Raw genomic sequence first — 23,634 nt, 5'->3', positions numbered from 1 at the left:
TTCGAAAATATCTGCTAAATTAGACTAAAATATTAGCACTAAATAATCTGGTGGGTGATAACCTTCAATCTGGGAAAATAACACAAAACAAATCCTAAGACTAGAGACATTTATCGACAAATATTACGAAAACAAGCAACACCCAAACACGACGAGAATAAGACAGGGGAACCGAATCAAAAACGAAAACGTGACTCCTCAACCGGACACGGATGATCTAATATTCTCAACACCGGCAATGGTAAAGGTCGAAACCGATCTGTTAAAATCAAATAAATGAAAACTGGGTTACTTGAATTAGTTAGTAAAGATATAAAGAGTTGAAGGCAAGCCTAGAGATGAGTGATTGAAAAAGCTGCGGCTTTGGAGAAGGAAACACACGCGCTAAAAGGGACGGTCAATAAATCGAAACCGAAATGAATGAATTTAAAAAGGAGAACAACGTTCTGAAGGAATGCTTACTGGACATACAAACTAGATCCATGAGAGAGAATTGGTACTTACAGGATCCAAGAGAAAGAAGGAGAGGTTCCTGAATCTGTAGTTAGAGAGTTCCTTTTTGCAGCGCTTCAGAATACCGCGCGAAGTTATGCGATAAGACCAACTTGAACGTGTACACCGCCTCGGACAGAGAGGCAGAGGTACGAACGCCCAATCGTTGCAAATTTGCTTCATTTAAAGATAAAATAATGGTTAAAAGCCTGGGTAAAAGACTTGCTGGGACCAAAAATTGGCATGAATGATCAGTTTCGAAAGAAATTGCAGAACGGCGCAAAGTTCGTATCCAAATTTTCAAAGAAAATAGATTAAAAGCGAAACAGAGTAGCTCTCGTCGTTGATAAACTATATATTGATAACCAGTTTGTTCAGAGACAACAAGATTACTCCACTGTTATTTAAAAAATACAAAGTTCTCATAGATGAGGAAAAAAAACACAATTCAAGCCCGGTTACTGATTGTAACAATACAATACAAAATATAGCTTTTCTATAAATCTTCACATATAAACTAATTGAACACAAGCCTATTTCTATATAGTGAAGATAAAAACTAGTAAACAGAAGGCACAGTTTTGTGGATGGTGTGGGTGTGTGTTTATTTTTATTTGTTATGTTTGAAAAGTTTGAGTGAGTGGAGTAATGAAATTGTAATGAATGCATATCCCAGAGCCAGTGTATTGCTGTGGGCCAGGTATGAGAGGGCTTTGCAATGTTGTTCAGATGATGGATATACTTTTATAATGAATTACACGTCTTATTTATTTATTGTCCTATCATGGGGAACTACATTTTTAAAATAAATTATATCTAATTATTTATTATCCTATTTTAATGGTACGGTCCATGTGGCCCTATACCCTGAGACACCCACATGATAGCCCAAGATACTAAGGAGAAGTCCCTAACTGTTTTATGTGCATGCTGTATGCGGCTGTATGCAGCCAAAATGAGTCAGGGACCAAGAGCAGCACTGCCCCCTCAAGATTCTGAGCCTGCTTGGCAGGGTTGGTCCTGCAAAGCCAAAGCCCCCTAAAGGGAGAGCATAATAAACAAGGAATTTCTCAAAGCTGCTAAATGAGAACCTTGATGACCTTGTACCTACCGGTGGGGATTCCGGTGGGGTGCCCCCACCCAGGCAGTGGCAGTGCTGGCAACACTAGCTGCAGTAACCCATGGGGAGGGGTCCACACTCGGACATTCAGAGAGGGGTATATTATTGTGGCCCTGGTGGCACGAAACCAATCGGACTGCATGGAGAGGCTTGGGAAACTGGTCAAAATGGATACGCGTATTGTGGGTTTCAGGAAGAAGGTGTACATTTGACCTCCGATCATCTAGGATGTGACAATGGTAAATAAATCTCTACATTTATGCTCATTTTTTGCGGCGGTCTTGCAGCCTTCTCAGCAGCTGCAACTGCCAAGTACATTTGTAAATCATGACCCATCTTGAGTTGGGCTTGGGATGGTGCAATTGTTGAGAGGGTGAGCTTTATAGTTGTGTGGGGTAAGGGCTGAATGTGTGTGGGTGTATGTGTGTAATCCCACAACTTGTTGCGAAGGAAGAAGTAAAAGATGTAGGGACTATAGAGGATGATTCACAGCAATATGGAATAAAAATCGAGGTGAGGGCGATGGAAATGCTTTTGGCAATGGATCTGCTTCGGTCGGTGGATGGTGCTGTGTGCACTTTTCGAAGGATGGATCCCAGTCGGTCCGGGGCTGTGCGATGCGGGGGGTCGGGGGTGGTTGCCGGCATTGGGATGACAACCAACTCGAGATGGGGCTTTTGGCGGGTGGAATAGTGGGGACCAATTGGAGGTTTGCTTAGTGGAGATGCAAATGTCATGGTACAGACTATATAGACACTCAATCATTATGTTACTTTTTAATAGGACGTTTCAAAACATATATTTTGATAAAAATAATTGAAAGGTGTGTCTCATTTATGGTAAGTGGTGAAATAAGTATAGCCAGTTACATTTGTAATGGTAGTAGATAATAAGAAAAGACGATCAGTATTTACCTGGCTAAAAGAGAAGGATTATAATATCTACTTGTTTACAGGAAACCCATTCAAACAGTTTAGATGAAGTTTTGTGGAAAAAGAAACTGGGGGGGCGAAATATATTTCTCCATGGGCAAAAGAATTCAAAAGGGGTGATGTTTTAATTAATAATAACTTGATCCAAATGTGCAACTTGTCCAACAGATCCTCAAGGAGATGGATTATTTAAATATGGTATTGGACAATAAACATATTGGCTTATTTAACCTAACGGTCCGAAATATGAGATCAAGCTTCTTTGGACAATATATATAAAATGTATCAACTCACAAGCAACACTAGACTCTATTATTATAGTGGGAGATTTTAATACGGTCTTAAATACTCTATGGACCGGAAAGGAAATCACACTACAAAACTATCACCCTCAGGCACTTAAGAAATCAGGAATGTTCATGGATATATGAATTAGTGGATAATGGAGACTTAAATACCCTGACCTAGTGAGATTATACAGTGGGAGAACAAGTATTTGATACCTGCCGATTTTGCAGGTTTTCCAACTTACAAAGCATGTAGAGGTCTGTAATTTTTATCATAGGTACACTTCAACTGTGAGAGGACGGAATCTAAAACAAAAATCCAGAAAATCCACATTGTATGATTTTTTAAGTAATTAATTTTGCATTTATTGCATGACAATAAGTAATTTGAACATCAGAAAAGCAGAACTTAATATTTGTACAGAAACTTTGTTTGCAATTACAAGATCATACGTTTCCTGTAGTTATTGACCAGGTTTGCACACACTGCAGCAGGGATTTTGGCCCACTCCTCCCTACAGATCTTCTCCCAGATCCTCAGTGTTTCGGGGCTGTCGCTGGGCAATACGGAGTTTCAGCTCCCGTCCAAAGATTTCTATTGGGTTCAGGTCTGGAGACTGGCTAGGCCACTTCCAGACCTTGAGATGCTCTCTTACGGAGCCACTCCTTAGTTGCCATGGCTTTGTGCTTCGTGTCGTTGTCATGCTGGAAGACCCAGCCACGACCCATCTTCAATGCTCTTACTGAGGGAAGGAGGTTGTTGGCCAAGATCTCGCGATACATGGCCCCATCCATCCTCCCCTCAATACGGTGCAGTCGTCCTGTCCCTTTTGCAGAAAAGGCATCCCCAAAGAATGATGTTTCCACCTCCATGCTTCACGGTTGGGATGGTGTTCTGGTTGTACTCATACTTCTCCTTCTGCCAAACACGGCGAGTGGAGTTGACCAAAAAGCTTCTTTTTGTCTCTCAGACCACATGACCTTCTCCCATTCTCCTCTGGATCATCCAGATGGTCATTGCAAACTTCAGACAGGCCTGGACATGCACTGGCTTAGCAGGGGACCTTGCGTGCGCTGCAGGATTTTAATCCATGACGGCGTAGTGGTGTTACTAATGGTTTTCTTTGAGACTGTGGCCCAGCTCTCTTCAGGTCATTGACCAGGTCCTGCCGTGTGTTCTGGGCTGATCCCTCACCTTCCTCATGATCATTGATGCCCCCACGAGGTGAAATCTTGCATGGAGCCCCAGACGAGGGTGATTGACCGTCATCTTGAACTTCTTCCATTTTCTAATAATTGCGCCAACAGTTGTTCCTTCTCACCAAGCTGCTTGCGCTATTGTCCTGTAGCCCATCCCAGCCTTGTGCAGGTTCTACAATTTTATCCCTGATGTCCTTACACAGCTCTGCTGGTCTTGGCCATTGTGGAGAGGTTGGAATCTGTTTGATTGAGTGTGTGTGACAGGTGTCTTTTATACAGGTACGAGTTCAAACAGGTGCAGTTAACACAGGTAATGAGTGAGAGAAACAGGAGGCTTCTTAAGAAAAAACTAACAGGTCTGTGAGAGCCGGGAATTCTTACTGCGTGTGTAGGTGATCAAATACTTATGTCATGCAATAAAATGCAAATTTTATTTAAAAATCATTACAATGTGATTTTCTGGATTTTTGTTTTAGATTCCGTCTCTCACAGTTGAAGTGTACCTATGATAATTACAGACCTTACATGCTTGTAAGTAGGAAAACTTCAAAATCGGCAGTGTATTCAAATACTTGTTCTCCCCACTGTACATGGCGGAGGCTTAATCAAGCTAGTCGCGCTTGACTACTTTCTTATATTCATTCTCTCTGGCACCAAAAGTTAAAAAGTGTTTGATAGGGGACAGAATGCGGTCGGACCATCAACATAATTGGCATATATATTACTCTTACAGAATTTCACACGGTGGCGAGGATATTGGAAATTTAATCAAAGCCTACTAGATGATAAATTGTTTAGAACCTAGGACAGAAGAATTTATAACTGACTTTTTTAGACATACATAGGTACAGCAGATCCCCATATTGTATGGGACACTTTTAAGTGTGCCTTTAGAGGCCATGCAATTCAGTACTCATCTATAAAACAAAAGCAATTTCGATCAAAAAGAGTCCATATTAACAAAGGGAAATTGAAGGACTAACAGTACAGTTAGATAACAATAAAAACGGGTACCATAAGAGACAGAATAAGTTAGAGGAAAACAAAAAGAAATGGAGGAAACTTATTCAAGAAAGATCCAGTGTAATATATTACAAAAAATAAAGCTAACTGGGATGGAATATGGGGAAAATGCACCAAATTCTTTTTCAATCTTCAATATAGAAATGCTACCAAAAAAACGTATTAAAACTTTGTTACAAATGATGGAGTTACGCATGATTCACCAAATGATATTTTTGAAAGAGAAGTAAAGTACTTTTAAGAATATATTTTCGTTTCAGGCTCCTCCATCTCCACTAACTGAAACTAATTGTATGGATTTTTTCCCTAATAATAATGTAAAATTAAACATCTGTACAGAAAGACTTCATGTGAAGGCCTAATTACAGAGGAGGAACTACTTGATGCAATTGGGGCCTTTAAGGATGGGAAAACCAGAGACTGGATGCATACCAGTTGGAAGTATACAAACATTTTTTTTATATACTCCAAAGGACCACTATAGCTTGTGTCTTTAAACGCACTCCTATATAAAGTTGATAGATTTCAGACACGCAACAAAAAGCGTGTGATCATCAGTTATTCACTGAAACAGGACCCAAGTGGTATATAATAAAGATCGCGGGCAGTTGCAAAAGAATTGGGAGGACACCTTTCACACTTCAGTCTTGTGATGCAAAAATCCTAGCAGAACATGCTTGGCGCATAGAAATGAGAAAAAAGTCTTTGCAGATATTATTCATCCTAATCAGACAGGGTTTTTTACGAGTGGACGATACATTGGAGATAATATACAGGCAAGTAGTCTGGAACAATAGAACAACTATGAATATCGGTGATCCCGGCCTGGTTTTCATACTGAACAGTTGCAAACCGTAGTCTGGATTTTTTTTATGGCGGCTTTGGAGCAGTGGCTTCTTCCTTGCTGAGCGTCCTTTCAGGTTATGTCGATATAGGACTTGTTTTACTGTGGATATAGATACTTTTGTACCTGTTTCCTCCAGCATCTTCACAAGGTCCTTTGCTGTTGTTCTGGGATTTATTTGCACTTTTCGCACCAAAGTACGTTCATCTCTAGGAGACAGAACGCGTCTCCTTCCTGAGTGGTATGACGGCTGCGTGGTCCCGTGGTGTTTATACTTGCGTACTATTGTTTGTACCGATGAACATGGTACCTTCAGGTGTTTGGAAATTGCTCCCAAGGATGAACCAGACTTTTGGAGGTCAACAAATTTTTTTCTGAGGTCTTGGCTGATTTCCTTTGATTTTCCCATGATGTCAAGCAAAGAGGCACTGAATTTGACGGTAGGCCTTGGAATACATCCACAGGTACACCTCCAATTGACTCAAATGCTGTCAATTTGCCTATCAGAAGCTTCTAAAGCCATGACATCATTTTCTTGAATTTTCAAAGCTGTTTAAAGGCACAGTCAACTTAGTGTATGTAAACTTCTGACCCACTGGAGTTGTGATACAGTGAATTATAAGTGAAATATTCTGTCTGTAAACAATTGTTGGAGAAATTACTTGTGTCATGCACACAGTAGATGTCCTAACCGACTTGCGAAAACTATAGTTTGTTAACAAGAAATTTGTGGAGTGGTTGAAAAACGAGTTTTAATGACTTCAACCTAAGTGCATGTAAACTTCCGACTTCAACTGTAAATAATGAAGTGTCTTACTATTCTCCATGGTTGGTCCTCTTGCTTATTCTTTGAAGGTGGAACGAGCCACAGTTATACACCTGAGCCTGCTTACTGCACAACACAATCCATCAATCAGATTGATACATGAGTGTGTAGGTGTGGGTTATAGGATGTCTAATTGTTTAAAAGAAATAACAATATGGGTGACTTTTAAAAGAGCCAGTTTTGTTTTTGTACAGACATCACCCTAACCTAAACAGCACCCTCACCTGAGAAGTAGAAATTAAAGGGAGAGAATCTGGGAATTGAATAACTGCAGTTGACATAGCTAAGTAAATGGAAGAATACTGTTTTTGCAATTTGGATGGCTCATAAAAGAGCCTTTGGTTGTGCATAGTGTAGACTATGGTGTTTCCAGGGAACAGCACCCTCCTCGAAGAAGTAGGAGGTGAAGATCTCCAGCACACAGATTGCCTCCTGTGCTGCGTTGTTGGCCCCGATCCTTGAAAGATCCTGCAGAGCGGCAGATCTCTCTTCTGGTACATGGTGGCGAGCTGCAGATTCCCTCCTGGTCCTCGTGTCCATCCTCATGAAGTTATGCAGGACACAGGTAGCCTTCATATGCCTGAATTCCCCCAGGAGGCAGTCCCAGATGGCCTTGGTCACCCAACCTTGCAGTGCCCTACACGGTAACTGTAGGCGATCGTTTTGAAGGAATATCCAGTTGCAAGGTATCTGTAGGAATATGGAAGATAATGTCATTATTGGACTTTTACATCACCAGGTCATTGTGGATTACTAAAGTATAATATCTCTTATAACAAATGATGATAACATTGGCGAGATAGATGCATGTGCATTTGACAATAGCAGGATCATTTCAAGGATAGCATCACAAATGAATACATAAATACCACTTGAAGCTTGATGATGAGTTGATCATTTGAATCAGCTGTGTAGCGCTAAGGCAAAAATAAAAATGTGCACCCCAGGAGTCCCCAGGACCAGGACCAGGACTGAGAACCACTGCTTTTCATCTGCAGACAGGCTTTCACAGCTCTCTGTATCTGAGGACAGAAAACATCAAGAAACAGACTTCCTTATACTCAAACTAGACAGTACTGAGTATTATGTTACTATTATCTCCGTCCTCACTACTAGGGACTGGAACGACACAAAAGTACCTGCCCTATCCAGAATAGCCTACTCTCTCACTTTGACAGTTGGGGCTGCTATCCTTTCACCGTCCTCCATGGCTGTTAGCTAGCTACCTACAAATGCATTTGGAGTTCATTTAAAAAAATAATAAATACCTCAAGATAGCTAGCTAATATTAAGTTAGGTAGCTGATGATATTTAATTCACTTAGTTAGCTAGCTAAACAGTATGTAAAGTTAGCTAGATAGCTATAGTGCATTCAGACCCCTTGGCTTTTTTCACATTTTGATACGTTACAGCCTTATTTTAAAATTGATTAAATTATCTACAAACAATACCCCGTAATGACAAAAAAACGGTCTTTTAAAAAACAGAAATACTTTATTTACATAAGTATTCAGACACTTTGCTATGAGACTCGAAATTGACACTGCATGTCAGATCAGTTGACACTGCATGTTGAAACTGCATGTCAGATCAGTTGACACAGTTGACACTGCATGTCAGATCAAATAATAAGCCATGAGGTCAAAGGAATTGTCCGTAGAGCTCCGAGACACGATTGTGCAGAGGCACAGATCTGGGGAAGGGTACCAAAACAAATTCTGCATTATTGAAGGTCCCCAAGAGCTCAGTGGCCTCCACCATTCTTAAATGGAAGAAGTTTGGAACAACAAAGACTCTTCCTAAAGCTGTCCGCCCGGCCAAACTGAGCAATCGGGGGAGAAGGGAGGTGACCAAGAACCAGATAGTCACTCTGACAGAGCTTCAGAGTTCCTTTGTGGAGATGGGAGAATCTTCCAGAAGGACAACCATCTCCGCAGCACTCCACCAATCAGGCCTTTATGGTAGAGTGGCCAGACGGAATCCACTCCTCAGTAAAAGGCACATGATTGGCCGCTTGGAGCTCACCAAAATGCACCTAAGCACTCTCAGACCACGAGAAACAAGATTCTCTGGTCTGATGAAACCAAGATTGAACTCTGGATGAAACGTCATACCCAAGAAGACTTGAGGCTGAAATCGCTGCCAAATTTTCTTCAAAAAAGTACTGAGTAAAGGGTCTGAATGCTTATGTAAATGTGATATTTCCATTTTTTTTTATGTGCAAAAATGTCTAAACCAATTTTTGCTTTGACATGGGTTACTATGTGTGGATTGGTGAGGATTTAAAAAAATCTATTTTAGAATAAGGATGTAACATAACATAATGTGGAAAAAGGGTCTGAATACTTTCTGAATGCACGGTTAGCAGCTCATTTGAATTAGCCTGCACTGTAGCTAGTTTGCTAATAACACATCGGTTTTTAATGATTTAAAAAAAAATGTACTTACTTGAATAGGTTCTCCCTATAACGACACAGGGCAAGACCCAGATGCAGACACAGGAGGCAGATGGTTCGAGTCTCTGATATTTATTGAACAACAAGGGGCAGGCAAGAGGCAGGTCGAGGACAGGCATAAGTTCATAAACTAGGTCAGAGTTCCAAACGGTACAGGGCAGCATGCAGGCTCGAGGCCAGGGCAGGCTGAATGGTCAGGCAGACGGGCTTAGTGTTATGGCAGGCAAGAGGTCAGAACCAGGAGGACTGGAAAAACATGCTGGTAATCTTGACAAGATGAACTGGCAACAGACAAACAGAGAACACAGAAATAAATACATTGGGAATAATAGGAAAGATGGGTGACACCTGGAGGGGGTGGAGACAATCACAAAGACAGGTGAAACAGATCAGGGTGTGACACTCCCAGCTATGTGGATGATTGGAAACAGGGCAGCAAAGTTTTTTTGTCATCAGAGCGGTTTAGCGCATATTACGTTTTACATGTGGAAAAATTCATGAAATGGAGAATGGATTAAACTATTTACCCAATTAATAACCAGACCTGTATACAAACTTGCTATGCTGAATTCTTGACGCACAATCAAACGTGCTGCTATATGCTACCAGCACACCCATAAGCAAACCACTCTGTGTGGCCAGAGCGGCACGCGGCAACTTATCGCGTAAACAAGGTCGAATCATGACGTCAGTGATCTTCAAGTCAGAGCTCTAGAAAGAGGCCAGAGTTCCCGACTTGGAATTCCGAGTTGGATGACCTTTCAAAACTTATTTTCCCAGTCGTTCCCAGTTGTCTTGAATGCAGCAGAAGTCATGTTGGATTGACAGCACAGCCAATGTATTCAACATTTTCTGGCCCATGGTGTTGCGTGTGAAGTTTATCCTTTTAAGCTTAGAAAAGAGATCCTTAAACCCAGACTTGGACCACATACCCTCTCCATTGGATAGCAGGCAAGGGAAGCAAAATAATGATTGCTTTGCAACGCTTGCAGTTAGCCACTGATTCCTTCCAAACCACTCATTGTTGAATTTGCTATTTCCAACTTGTTGTGTAATGTTTATGTCCAATGACCGATGAACACTGATATGTTTTATCTATAATTTATCTTCATATTACAAGGATGGAAAAGGATTTACCAGTAGATTGTCGACGTGATTCATGATGATGACTGCTTGTCTAGCTTGCTAACTAAGATTTTGAAAGTATGATGTTGACATGATCAGTCCAATCAAAGCTATGGTAGATATAACGTGATTTGATGTCATTTTATCTGTGGCCAATGACCTTGAGCCAACTTGGATGGACACTTCTAATGTAAATCTATGGCAGCACCCAAGGCGGCTTGAACTGCCTAGCTCTCTGACTTAGTATCCCCATGAGTGACAGAACGCTGAGCCAATAACCGTGCAACTAGAGAAGATTACCAATGCTTACGCTCTGTATTTTCCACTGGCTGCCCCTCCACCACAGAAAGCACTGAGCTAGGCTGAAACAACTTCATTTTCATGCTGCCTTACTCAAGAAAACAAAAAAGAGACCATGTTTGCATGCGACTTCATTAGTCCTTAAAAAAATGTAAGGAAATGAGATCCAGGCCTATAGGCTACCTACATGTAGCTCAGCAAACCATGGCAGAATTGAATTGCAATTATAGACCCAGATTTTAGTCAGTGTGCCTATTGAAATAAAAAGTAAATCTTGGAAATAGACAATTTATAGCGTTTTTTAGTCTTAACATCTGGTATATAATAACGGAACAATTGCCAGAAAATAGCCGACAATTCTTTTTTTAAGTTAGTCCAAGTGTTTCTGGAACATAGATTTCGAGATCCTCTGTCCAACTTTCATCACTCAAACTCTCTGTCGGATTTATCTATAGTTATGCCCATGTGCAAACAGGATTTATTTAGGCTACAATTATCAACTGGGTGGTTTGAGCCCTGAATGCTGATTCAGGAAGTGTACCACAGGTATTAAAAAACAGCTTTGACATTTCAATGAAAATTGTGGTTTAAAGATGCCCGGGTTGTCCGATACAGAGTGTAAGGGCTATAAAAAGATGTTGGGTATGATGTCAAAGGGCGACATACTCTAGCTTAGCGAAGCAGTTCCAAAAAAAATGATATCAGTGGAAAGCATTAATGGTGAAAACAAAGGATGCAGTGGAGCTACTGAAAGGAAACAAGGTGCACAGTGACGTCATATCCAAGTACCTGGCGAAGGAGCGGGTGGTGATGCCCCACAACAAAGAGAAACACCAGCTAGTGAAGTGGACTCTAGAGTTCTGGTCTACGGGGGAAGGTACAGTATAGATACAGCCAGTCAATATCTCACCACATTCTTTTTTGTCTGTTCCATAGAGGATGAATTTGGCAATAACATATTAACCTGCATTTGCCTCTTCCTAAATGTAGGGTGTCCCATTAAAAACGTATATTTTGACCAATGTTAATTGTGTAGATAATCCTCTAAGAAAACCAGTGGTCCAAACCATACACTACCGCTCAAATGTTTGGGGTCACTTAGAAATGTCCTTGTTTTTGAAAGAAAGCTAATTTTTTGTCCATTAAAATAACATACATTTGATCAGAAATACAGAAATACAGCAATACAGTGTACACATTGTTAATATTGTAAATTACTATTGTAGCTGGAAACGGCAGATTTTTTATGGAATATCTACATAGGCGTACAGAAGCCCATTATCAGCAGCCATCACTCCTGTGTTCCAATGGCACGTTGTTTTAGCTAATCCAAGTTTATCATTTTAAAAGGCTAATTAATCATTAGAAAACCCTTTTGCAATTATGTTAGCACAGCTGAAAACTGTAGTCCTGATTAAAAAAGCAATACAACTGCCTTATTTAGACTAGTTGAGTATCTGGAGCATCAGCATTTGTGGGTTTGATTACAGGCTCAAAAGGGTCAGAAACAAAGCCCTTTCTTTTGAAACTCGTCAGTCTATTCTTGTTCTGAGAAATGAAGGCTATTCCATGCGAGAAATTGCCAAGAAACTGAAGATCTGGTACAACGCTGCAAATAAATGCTCCAAATGACACAACTATTAATTTTCACAAAGTCTGCTGCCTCAGTTTGTATGATGGCAATTTGCATATACTCCAGAATGTTATGAAGAGTGATCAGATGAATTGCAATTAATTGCAAAGTCCCTCTTTGCCATGCAAATGAACTGAATCCCCCAAAAACATTTCCACTGAATTTCAGCCCTGCCACAAAAGGACCAGCTGACATCATGTCAGTGATTCTCTCGTTAACACAGGTGTGAGTGTTGATGAGGACAAGGCTGGAGATCACTCTGTCATGCTGATTGAGTTCGAATAACAGTCTGGAAGCTTCAAAAGAAGGGTGGTGCTTGGAATCATTGTTCTTCCTCTGTCAACCATGGTTACCTGCAAGGAAACACGTGCCGTCATCATTGCTTTGCACAAAAAGGGCTTCACAGGCAAGGATATTGCTGCCAGTAAGATTGCACCTAAATCAACCATTTATCGGATCATCAAGTACTTCAAGGAGAGCGGTTCAATTGTTGTGAAGAAGGCTTCCAGGTCCCAAGAAGGTCCAGCAAGCGCCAGGACCATCTCCTAAAGTTGATTCAGCTGCGGGATCGGTGCACCACCAGTACAGAGCTTGCTCAGGAATGGCAGCAGGCAGGTGTGAGTGCATCTGCACGCACAGTGAGGCGAAGACTTTTGGAAGATGGCCTTGTGTCAAGAAAGGTAGCAAAGAAACCACTTCTCTCCAGGAAAAACATTAGGGACAGACTGATATTCTGCAAAAGTGACAGGGATTGGACTGCTGAGGACTGGGGTAAAGTCAATTTCTCTAATGAATCCCCTTTCCGATTGTTTGGGGCATCCGTAAAAAAGCTTGTCCGGAGAAGACAAGGTGAGCGCTACCATCAGTCCTGTGTCATGCCAACAGTAAAGCATCCTGAGACCATTCAGGTGTGGGGTTGCTTCTCAGCCAAGGGAGTGGGCTCACTCACAATTTTGCCTAAGAACACAGCCATGAATAAAGAATGGTACCAACACATCCTCCAAGAGCAACTTCTCCCAACCATCCAGGAACAGTTTGGTGACAAACAATGCCTTTTCCAGCATGATGGAGCACCTTGCCATAAGGCAAAAGTGATAACTAAGTGGCTCGGGGAACAAAACATTGATATTTTGGGTCAATGGCCAGGAAACTACCCAGACCTTAATCCCATTGAGAATTTGTGGTCAATCCTCAAGAGGCGGGACAAACAAAACCCCACAAATTCTGACAAACTCCAAGCATTGATTATGCAAGAATGGGCTGCCATCAGTCAGGATGTGGCACAGAAGTTAATTGACAGCATGCCAGGGCAGATTGCAGAGGTCTTGAAAAAGAAGGGTCAACACTGCAAATATTGACTCTTTGCATCAACTTCATGTAATTGTCAATAAAAGCCTTTGACACTTATGAAATGCTTTTAATTATACTTCAGTATTCCATAGTAACATCTAAGTTCATTAGAGTTACCAGCCTCAGAAATTGCAGCCCAACATGTTCAAGAAACAACACATCTCAACATCAACTGTTCAGAGGAGACTGTGTGAATCAGGCCATCATCAAATCAAATCAAATGTTATTGGTCACATACACATATTCATGTTCTATTTGCTGCAAAGAAACCATTACTAAAGGACACCAATAAGAAGAGACTTGCTTGGGCCAAGAAACATGAACAATGGACATTAGACTGGTGGAAATCTGTCCTTTAGTCTAATGAGTCCCAATTTTAGATGTTTGGTTCCAACCGCTGTGTCTTTGTGAGACGCAGAGTAGGTGAACCAATGATCTCTGCATGTGTGGTTCCCACCGTGAAGCATGGAGGAGGAGGTGTGATTGTGTTGGGGTGCTTTGCTGGAACTCTTAACCAGAATGGCTACCCCAGCATTCTGCAGTGACACGCCATCCCATCTGGTTTGCGCTTAGTGGGACTATCATTTGTTTTTCAACAGGACAATGAACCATTATATCTATTTTGATGAAGTAGTATGACTACATGAAGTAGTAATTTCATATTAATGCAAAATTCCTGTCCTTTTTCCAAGATTTCTCCAAAAAACAAGTGTATCGCTGTAAAATGTCAACGGAGCACTGAGCGAAAATGCTTTTCAAAACATTTGACATTTAATTAAGCTTGTGTCATGCTAAGTTAGCTTTGAACACGACCGCCACAACATGTAAAATCCTCAAAGTTGCTGCGAGAAAGCTACACTGCTCCGTCCACAGAGTTATTATTTGATGTATTTGGTTACGAAAACCGATTTTTTGGATATGTTAATGAAAAGATAACTTCTTATGGCTTCAGGGGCAGTCATGAGTAGCTTGGATGAAAGGTGCCCAGAGGTGCCCAGAGTAAACTGCCTGCTCCTCAGTCCCAGTTGCTAATATATGCATATTATTATTAGTATTGGATAGAGAACACTCTGAAGTTTCTAAAACTGTTTGAATGATGTCTGTGAGTATAACAGAACTCATATGGCAGGCAAAAACCTGAGAAGAAATCCAAACAGGAAGTGGGAAATCTGAGGTTGGTCGATTTTCAACTCATCGCCTATCGAATACACAGTGGGATATGGATTAGTTTGCACTTTCTACGGCTTCCACTAGATGTCAACAGTCTGTAGAACCTTGTCTGATGCCTCTACTGTGAAGTGGGGCCGAAGGAGACAGGAATGAGTCAGGTCTGCCATGAGCTGACCATGCTCTGACCATGCGCGTTCACATGATAGGGAGTTCTGTTCCATCGCATATCTGAAGTCAATGGAATTCTCCGGTTGGAACGTTATTGAAGATTTATGTTAAAAACATCCTAAAGATTGATTCAATACATCGTTTGACATGTTTCTACTGACTGTTACGGAACTTTTTGACATTTCGTCTTCTTTTAGTGAACGCGCTTCCTGACTTTGGATTTGTTTACCAAACACGCTAACAAAGATAGCTATTTGGACATAAATGATGGACATTACCGGACAAAACAAACATTTCTTGTGGAAGTGGGAGTCCTGGGAGTGCATTCCGATGAAGATCAGCAAAGGTAAGTGGAGATTTATAATGCTATTTATAAGTTTTGTTGACTGCATAATTTGGCGGGTAACTGTATGGCTTCCTTTTGTGGCTGAAATCTGTTCTCAGATTATTGAATATTGTGCTTTTGCCATAAAGCTATTTGAAATCTGACACAGCGGTTGCATTAAGAACAAGTGTATCTTTAATTCTATGTAAAACATGTATTTTTCATCAAAGTTTATGATGAGTATTTATGTTATTTGACGTGGCTCTCTGCAATTTCTCCGGATATTTTGGAGGCATTTCTGAACATGGCGCCAATGTAAACTGAGGTTTTTGGATATAAATATGAACTTAATCGAAGAAAACATATATGTATTGTGTAACATGAAGTCCTATGAGTGTAATCTGATGAAGATCATCAAAGGTTAGTGATTAATTTTATCTCTATTTCTGCTTTTTGTGACTCCTGTCTTTGGCTGGAAAAATGGCTGTGTTTTTCTGTGATTTTGCGGTGACCTAACATAATCGTTTGTGGTGCTTTCGCTGTAAAGCCTATTTGAAATCGGACACTTTGGTGGGATTAACAACAAGATTACCTTTAAAATGGTATAAAATACATGTATGCTTGAGGAATTTTAATTATGAGATTTCTGTTGTTTGAATTTGGCGCCCTGCACTTTCACTGGCTGTTGTCATATCGATCCCGTTAATGGGATTGCAGCCATAAGAACTTTTTAAAGAAAGACCCAACTGAACGATTCATAACGAAAAATCTAATTGGTCTTGGTAAAATTTATTTTTTAACATAAGGAAGGGAAATTTCATCACCAAAGTGTGTTTTCACCCACTCTGGGCAGAGTGGACACCTTACTAAATATCTGTCTCCTTGTTTTAAGGCATTGGACCATCAAACCCCAGCAGTTGAGACCAGCCTAAGTCTGAGGCTAGCTGAGAGTGTTTCTGTGTCGGTGTCCTCTGAGGCGGAGGACAGTGCTGGCTTTGACCACCTGGCCTTTGCCAGACAGTTCTGTCATTGGTTTTTCCCCTCAACAGTCAGAACCCCAGGACTGGGACTAGCCTCCTCAGGACTGGGGCCCTCAACACTTCTGGTAGGACGTTTGTCTGCACCTCTTCTCCAGGTAAACATCTTGACCCAAATTATACAGTTCACACTCTCTTTTGAGATCAAGTATTATTTTTGCTGAACTGTTTGTATAGTTTAAAACAATATTAATTGAATCCAAACTATCTGATCTCTCTGTGTCTTAGTGCTGATTGTCAAAAGATGGAGGAGTTCCATGGTTCTGAGCTGATCAGCCTGCGTCTCCTGGCACTGGCAAGAAACGAGAGGCTCCTGTTGAGCCCCAAACTGGACCCTCATAGCCTGAAGGCCCTGTCCTCCCCCCACGACCTGGTGCTGGTAGCAGTAGCAGGGACCATACACAGAGACACTGTCTGTCTGGGAGTCTATGAACACGTGTTTGGCCTTATCCGCTCCCCACTAGAACAGAACAGCTGGAAGATCAAGTTTGTCAACCTGAAGATCAGGGGGCGGGGCGCCCAGGATGGGGCAGAGGAACTGACCTCGCCTGCATTGACCTGCAGCTCCACGGAACTACAGCTGCTCTGTAGATGATCAGGTACCTGGGGAGCATGCCAATATTCTAAGTGTCTTCCTCTCCTCTTCTTCATCTGCACTGATTCAAAGGAACTTGACAAGTAAAAGTAGATTGCTGGTGTAGCCATCAACCATATCGCTTTCACCTATCCTGGGTGAAAGGTCAGTGCAGATGAAGGGGAGGAGATGAAGAGAGAGCCACTTCAGATTATTGAACTCCATACCTGGCGTCACCAAGATCAAGTCTCTGCAGACAGTAAGGGAGTGGTGGTTAGAGATATGCTTGTGATAGACGTGAGAATGAAAGACAAAGTGCACTCAATACATTATGCATGTCATGTAATTGTCATGATGGGGGTAAACATACATTTTATGCTTTGTTTTCTTCAACAATACTATATAGTGAGGTATTATTTACTGCTGCATCAAGAAGACAAATACATTTAAAATGTTGCTATTAATACAGTATTCCAGGATATGTTTAGGTTTACTCTCCATGTAATGGGAAAAGCTTTCTTGGTTGGTGCAGGAATGTGTGGCATAGGGCCTCCCGAGTGGTGCAGTGGTCTAAGGCTGTGCCATTAGAGATCCTGGTTCGAGTCCAGGCTCTGTTGCAGCCGGCTACGCCTAGTAGACCCATGGGGCAGTGCACAATTGGCCCAGCGTTATCCGGGTTAAGGGAGGGTTTGGCTGGAAGGGATGTCCTTGTCCCATTGCACTCTAGCAACTCCTGTCGTGGGCCAGGCACATACATGCTGACATGGTTGCCATGTGTACGGTGTTTCCTTGACACAATGGTGTGGATGGCTTCCAGGTTAAGCGGGAATTGTGTCAAGAAGCAGTGCGGCTTTGTTGGGTTGTGTTTTGGAGGACGCACGGCTCTCGACCTATGCCTCTTCTGAGTCCGTACAGGATTTGCAGCGATGAGACAAGACTGTAAGAAGAATGCTTTAATTTGCAGAAGAATGCTTCTATCATTTGTAACTGTATTATATTGTAAATGTATCATACCTGTACTATAAAGAAATACAATTTTGGGTGTACTGTTTGCTTCTCTCTGTAGCACCTGTTATGTACATAATCATAATATTAACTGTATTGATCTTGATCAGGTATGTTCGGTGGCGATTTTAGCATGTAAATCTTGGTGAGGCAAAAAAAAAAAAATGTGGCATGCATGTCAGCAAATCCACTACACAATACAATAAAAAACAATATATTAATTGCACTATAATGGTGTAAAACGGTGCCCACAGACTGTTAGGGCCTACATAAAGCTGTCCCAACATCAGAGTTGCAACAGCAGTCCCAACATCTTACCACTGCTACACCTGGCTATCAGCGGAGCATTGTCTGGCATCGAAACAGTTAATTCAGCCTCATTTACTGCCTTTAAAAAAACATAGCTGATACGGCTGACTTGCTTAAACAAATGTGGTTACTACTGACAATTGAGACTATTGTCACGATCGTCTTCTTGACAGAGATTGGACCAAGGCGCAGCGTGTGCAAAATACATCTTCTTTTATTGAGAAGAGAGAGAAAACACAAAACGAACACTATATACAAACTAACAAAACAACAAACGACCGTGAAGCTAAATAACGTAAGTGCACAGACAAGCAACAAACGTTCAACATAGACAATTACCCACAACCAGCTAAAGCCTATGGCTGCCTTAAATATGGCTCCCAATCAGAGACAACAATAACCAGCTGTCTCTAATTGAGAACCAATTCAGGCAACCATAGACTTTCCTAGACACCTACACTGAACACTAAACCATCTACTCTACTTAACCCCCTAAACCATACAACACCCTAGACAATACAAAAACACATACTACACTATGTCACACCCTGACCTAACTAAAATAATAATGAAAACAAAGATAACTAAGGCCAGGGTTGTGACATACCCCCCCTTAAGGTGCGAACTCCGGACGCACCAGCATAAAGTCTAGGGGAGGGTCTGGGTGGGCGTCTGTCCACGGTGGCGGCTCTGGTACTGGTCGTGGTCCCCACCCCACCCATAGTCACTACCCGCCTTTCGTAGCCTCCTCCAAATGACCACCCTCCAACTTAACCCCACTGGATAAAGGGCAGCACCGGACTAAGTGCAGCACCGGACTAAGAGGCAGCACCGGACTAAGAGGCAGCACCGATAAGGGCAGCACCGGGATAAGGGGCAGCACCGGACTAAGGGGCAGCACCGGACTAAGGGGCAGCACCGGACTAAGGCGCAGCACCGACTAAGGGGCAGCACCGGACTGAATGGCGGATCCTGGCTGGCTGGCTCTGGCGGATCCTGGCTGGCTGGCTCTGGCGGGTCCTGGCTGGCTGGCTCTGGCCGATCCTGGCCTGGACGGCTCTGCGGATCCTGGCTGGACGCTCTGGGCGGATCCTGGCTGGACGGCTCTTGCGGATCCTGGCTGGACGGCTCTGGCGGATCCTGGCTGGACGGCTCATGGCTGGCTGCGACTGCTGCTCATGGCTGGCTGACGATCTGGCTGCTCATGGCTGGCTGACTGATCTGGCTGCTCATGGCTGGCTGACTGATCTGGCTCGCTCATGGCTGGCTGACGGATCTGGCTGCTCATGGCTGCGGCTGACGGACCTGGCTGCTCATGGCTGGCTGACGGACCTGGCTGCTCATGGCTGGCTGACGGATCTGGCTGCTCATGGCTGGCTGACGGATCTGGCTGATCCTGTCTGGCGGAAGGCTCTGGCTGATTCCTGTCTGGCGGAAGGCTCTGCTGCTCCTGTCATGGCGGAAGGCTCTGGCGGCTCCGTTCTGGCGGAAGGCTCCGGCGGCGCCTGTTCTGCGCGACGGCTCTGAAGGCTCATGGCAGACGGGCGGCTTTGCAGGCTCATGTACAGACGGGCGGCTTTGAAGACTCAGTACAACGGGCAGTTCATGCGCGCTTGGCAGCACGGACAGTTTCAGACAGCGTTGGGGCAGACGGCAGTTCAGGCGCCTTTGGCAGACAAGGCAGTTCAGCGGCCGTTGGGCAGACGGGCAGTTCAAGCGCCGTTGGGCAGACGGGCAATTCAAGCGCCGTTGGGCAGATGGGCAGTTCAGGCGCCGTTGGCAGACGGGGACTCTGCGCCGGCTGAGACGCACTGTAGGCCTGGTGCTGTTGCCGGAACTGGAGGTACCGGGCTAAAGACACGCACCTTCAGGCTAGTGCGGGCGAGAAGAAACAGGGCAGCTGACCCTGGGACAGCGCACATTAGCCTATGCGTGGCCGAACTGGTGTACCGGACTGGGACACGCATCTCAGGCTAGTGCGGGAGCAGCAAACGGACGCACGAGACTCTGGGGACACACCAGGAGCTTGGTGCGTGGTGTAGCACTTGGTGTAAAAGTGCTGGAGACACGCACCATAGGGCTATGGCGTGGAGGACGACTGGTGGTACTGGGTCTGGGGCGAGGAGGTGGCGCCGGAAATTACCGGACCGTGCAGCCGTACTGGCCCCTTGAAGCACCGAGCCTGCCCAACCTTTGTGTAGTTAACATAAGACAGCTGAACATTAAAGTAACGAACCACATGTTCACGTTGATCATGAGACTGTGGTAATGGAGATATACTAAGGGACGTTCTGGCCCTCTTATTTTCTCCATTGTGCTGACAGACTGACCAGACACATGGACGCCTAAAGCAATTGGACACTAGGCATATAGTCTGACCATTCCATTACGTACATACATGTCAGACAGAGAGGCGCCTAAGGCAATTGGACACACTAAGGATAGGGGAGACTAGAACAAAGAGTGCATTGATTTAGTGGTGAAGGGAAGGGGCATGGGGTCTGTTGACACACTGGGATAGAGGGTCCGGCCACCATTATAAACTAATTGAAAGCAGATGGTGGTGAATGACTTCATAAGGGATGGACAATACTATGTGGGTATAAATATAAAGGACTGGACTTCTGAGAGGTGTGTGTTCCGCGGGGACATGCCAGTTGGCTATACAATTGTAATAAAAAGCATGTTTGATTTTACAAGTTCTGGTAAGCGTTGTATTTGAAATGATTTTCCATGACACCTTACCTGGTTGTATGCTCCCCGTCGCCCGACCAGTGCGGGGAGGTGGAATAACCCGCACCGGGCTATGTAGGCGAACCGGGGACACCATGCGTAAGGCTGGTGCCATGTAAGCCGGCCCGAGGAGACGCACTGGTGACCAGATGCGTTGGGCCGGCTTCATGACATCCGGCTCAACGCTCAATCTAGCCCGGCCGATACGTGGAGCTGGAATGTACCGAACCGGGCTATGCACACGTACAGGAGACACCATGCGCTCTACTGCGTAACACGGTGTCTGCCCGTACTCTCGCTCTCCACGGTAAGTACAGGGAGTAGGCGCAGGTCTCCTACCTGACTTCGCCACACTCCCTTTAAGGCCCCCCCCAAGAAATGTTTGGGTTGTACTCACGGGCTTCCAGCCTTGCTTCCGTGCTGCCTCCTCATATCGCCTCCTCTCGGCTTTAGCTGCCTACAGCTCTTCACGAGGGAGGCGATATTCTCCCGGTTGTGCCCAAGGTCCCTTACCATCCAGTATCTCCTCCCATGTCCATGAATCCTGTGTGGGTGGGTCCTGTTGCCGCTTGACACGCCGCTTGGTCCTAGATTGGTGGGTAATTCTGTCACGATCGTCTTCTTGACAGAGATTGGACCAAGGCGCAGCGTGTGCAAAATACATCTTCTTTAATTGAGAAGAGAGAGAAAACACAAAACGAACACTATATACAAACTAACAAAACAACAAACGACCGTGAAGCTAAATAACGTAAGTGCACAGACAAGCAACAAACGTTCAACATAGACAATTACCCACAACCAGCTAAAGCCTATGGCTGCCTTAAATATGGCTCCCAATCAGAGACAACAATAACCAGCTGTCTCTAATTGAGAACCAATTCAGGCAACCATAGACTTTCCTAGACACCTACACTGAACACTAAACCATCTACTCTACTTAACCCCCTAAACCATACAACACCCTAGACAATACAAAAACACATACTACACTATGTCACACCCTGACCTAACTAAAATAATAATGAAAACAAAGATAACTAAGGCCAGGGTGTGACAACTATGGCATAAGGGGACGACAAGCGGATAAGAGGCAATCCGTAATTTCGATTAAGACATTAATGAGCGAGCTAGGACAGATGTAGTCAATATAACTATTTGTTCAGCACTTTTGAAATGTACAGCGACAGAATTCAGAACATGGGTCTTTCTTACAGTGTTCTACCTGTACACCAAGTCAGAACAGTAGGTGAAATTAAGAGGTGAAAATAGACCAAATTATTAGGGTGAGGCACATGGGCTACTAACAGTTTACAACACAACATACACTTAGTATTACTTTCTTAGCTACAGTATACATAGCTCCCTGGTATATTACATAATTGTTGTGTTATCAAAGTCTGACATTCTCTGGATTTATGGTGCTTTCTGGGAACTCGAAAAAACAAGGTTGAATCATGATGACGTCAGTGATCTTCAGGTCGTAGCTCTAGAAAGAGGCCCGAGTTCCGGATTTACAATTCCGAGTTGGATGAAAGTTCAAAACGTATTTTCCCAGTTGTAGCTCGTTTTTCCCAAGTTCCCAGTTGTCTTGAACTCCCTAAAGTCCGATTTTGCAGTTCCGAGTTAACAGTTGTTTTGAGCGCGGTACAAATCATGCTTCATTGGCACCGATAGAGATGGCAGCTTTGCTTCTAATCCTTAGAAAACTGTGCAGTATTTTGTTTTTGTATGTATTATTTATGACATTGTTAGCCCAGAAAACCTTAAGTGTTATTACATACAACCGGGAAGAGCAATTGGATATCAGAGAGACGTCAACTTATCATCACAACCAGCACTATGACCAGGAATATGACTTTTCCAAAACGGATCCTTTGTCTGCACCTGCCAGGGATTTGGAAATGACTCCAGAGGCCAACCCAAAACAATGCTGCCGGAGGAGAGGGTGCTGGAGCGGTCTTCTAGTGAGGCATTGATGCGCGCACACCACCCACCGGTCCCGAGTATATTACTCGCTAATGTCCAGTCCCTAGTGAACAAAGTCGACAAAATCTGGGCAAGGGTTGCTTTCCAAAGAGATATCCGGGATTGTAACATACTCTGTTTCACAGAAACATGGCTAGCTGGGGACATGCTGTCAGAGTCCATACAGATAACAGGATTTTCAGTGCATTGTGCCGACAGGAATCAACGTCTCTCCGGTAAGAAGAAGGACGTGGGTGTATGTTTCATGATTAACGACTCATGGTGTAATTGTAACAACATACAGGAAGACAAGTCCTTTTCTTCACCTGACCTAGAATTCCTCACAATCAAATGCCGACCGTATTATCTCTCAAGAGAACTCTCCTCCGTTATTGTCACAGCCGTGTATATCCCCCCACAAGTGGATACCAAGACGGCCATCAAGGAACTTCACTGGACTTTAGCAAACTGGAAACCACATATCCTGAGGCTGTATTTATTGTAGCTGGGGATTTTAACAAAGCTAATTTGAGAACAAGGCTACTTAAATTCTATCAGCATATCGATTGCTGTACACGAGCAAGTAACACGCTCGACCATTGCTACTCTAACTTACGCAATGCATACAAGGCCTTCTCCCGCCCTCCTTTTGGCAAATCTGACCATGACTCCATCTTGTTGCTCCCGTCCTATAGGCAGAGACTAAAACAGGAAGTGCCCGTTCTTAGGTCTATCCAACCCTGGTCTGGCCAATCGG

General features: G+C 43.4%; 1 pseudogene; it reads left to right on the top strand.

Annotated features, from left to right (window-relative positions):
- The first annotated feature begins 9,517 nt into the window (after nt 1-9,517).
- LOC112073869 (uncharacterized protein C3orf38 homolog) lies at nt 9,518-17,739 on the top strand (annotated as a pseudogene).
- The last annotated feature ends 5,895 nt before the right edge of the window (nt 17,740-23,634 follow it).

This window comes from Salvelinus sp. IW2-2015, unplaced genomic scaffold, assembly GCF_002910315.2.
Source record: "Salvelinus sp. IW2-2015 unplaced genomic scaffold, ASM291031v2 Un_scaffold2400, whole genome shotgun sequence".
Lineage (NCBI taxonomy): Eukaryota > Metazoa > Chordata > Actinopteri > Salmoniformes > Salmonidae > Salvelinus > Salvelinus sp. IW2-2015.
This window is presented reverse-complemented; position numbering and strand designations above follow the sequence as displayed.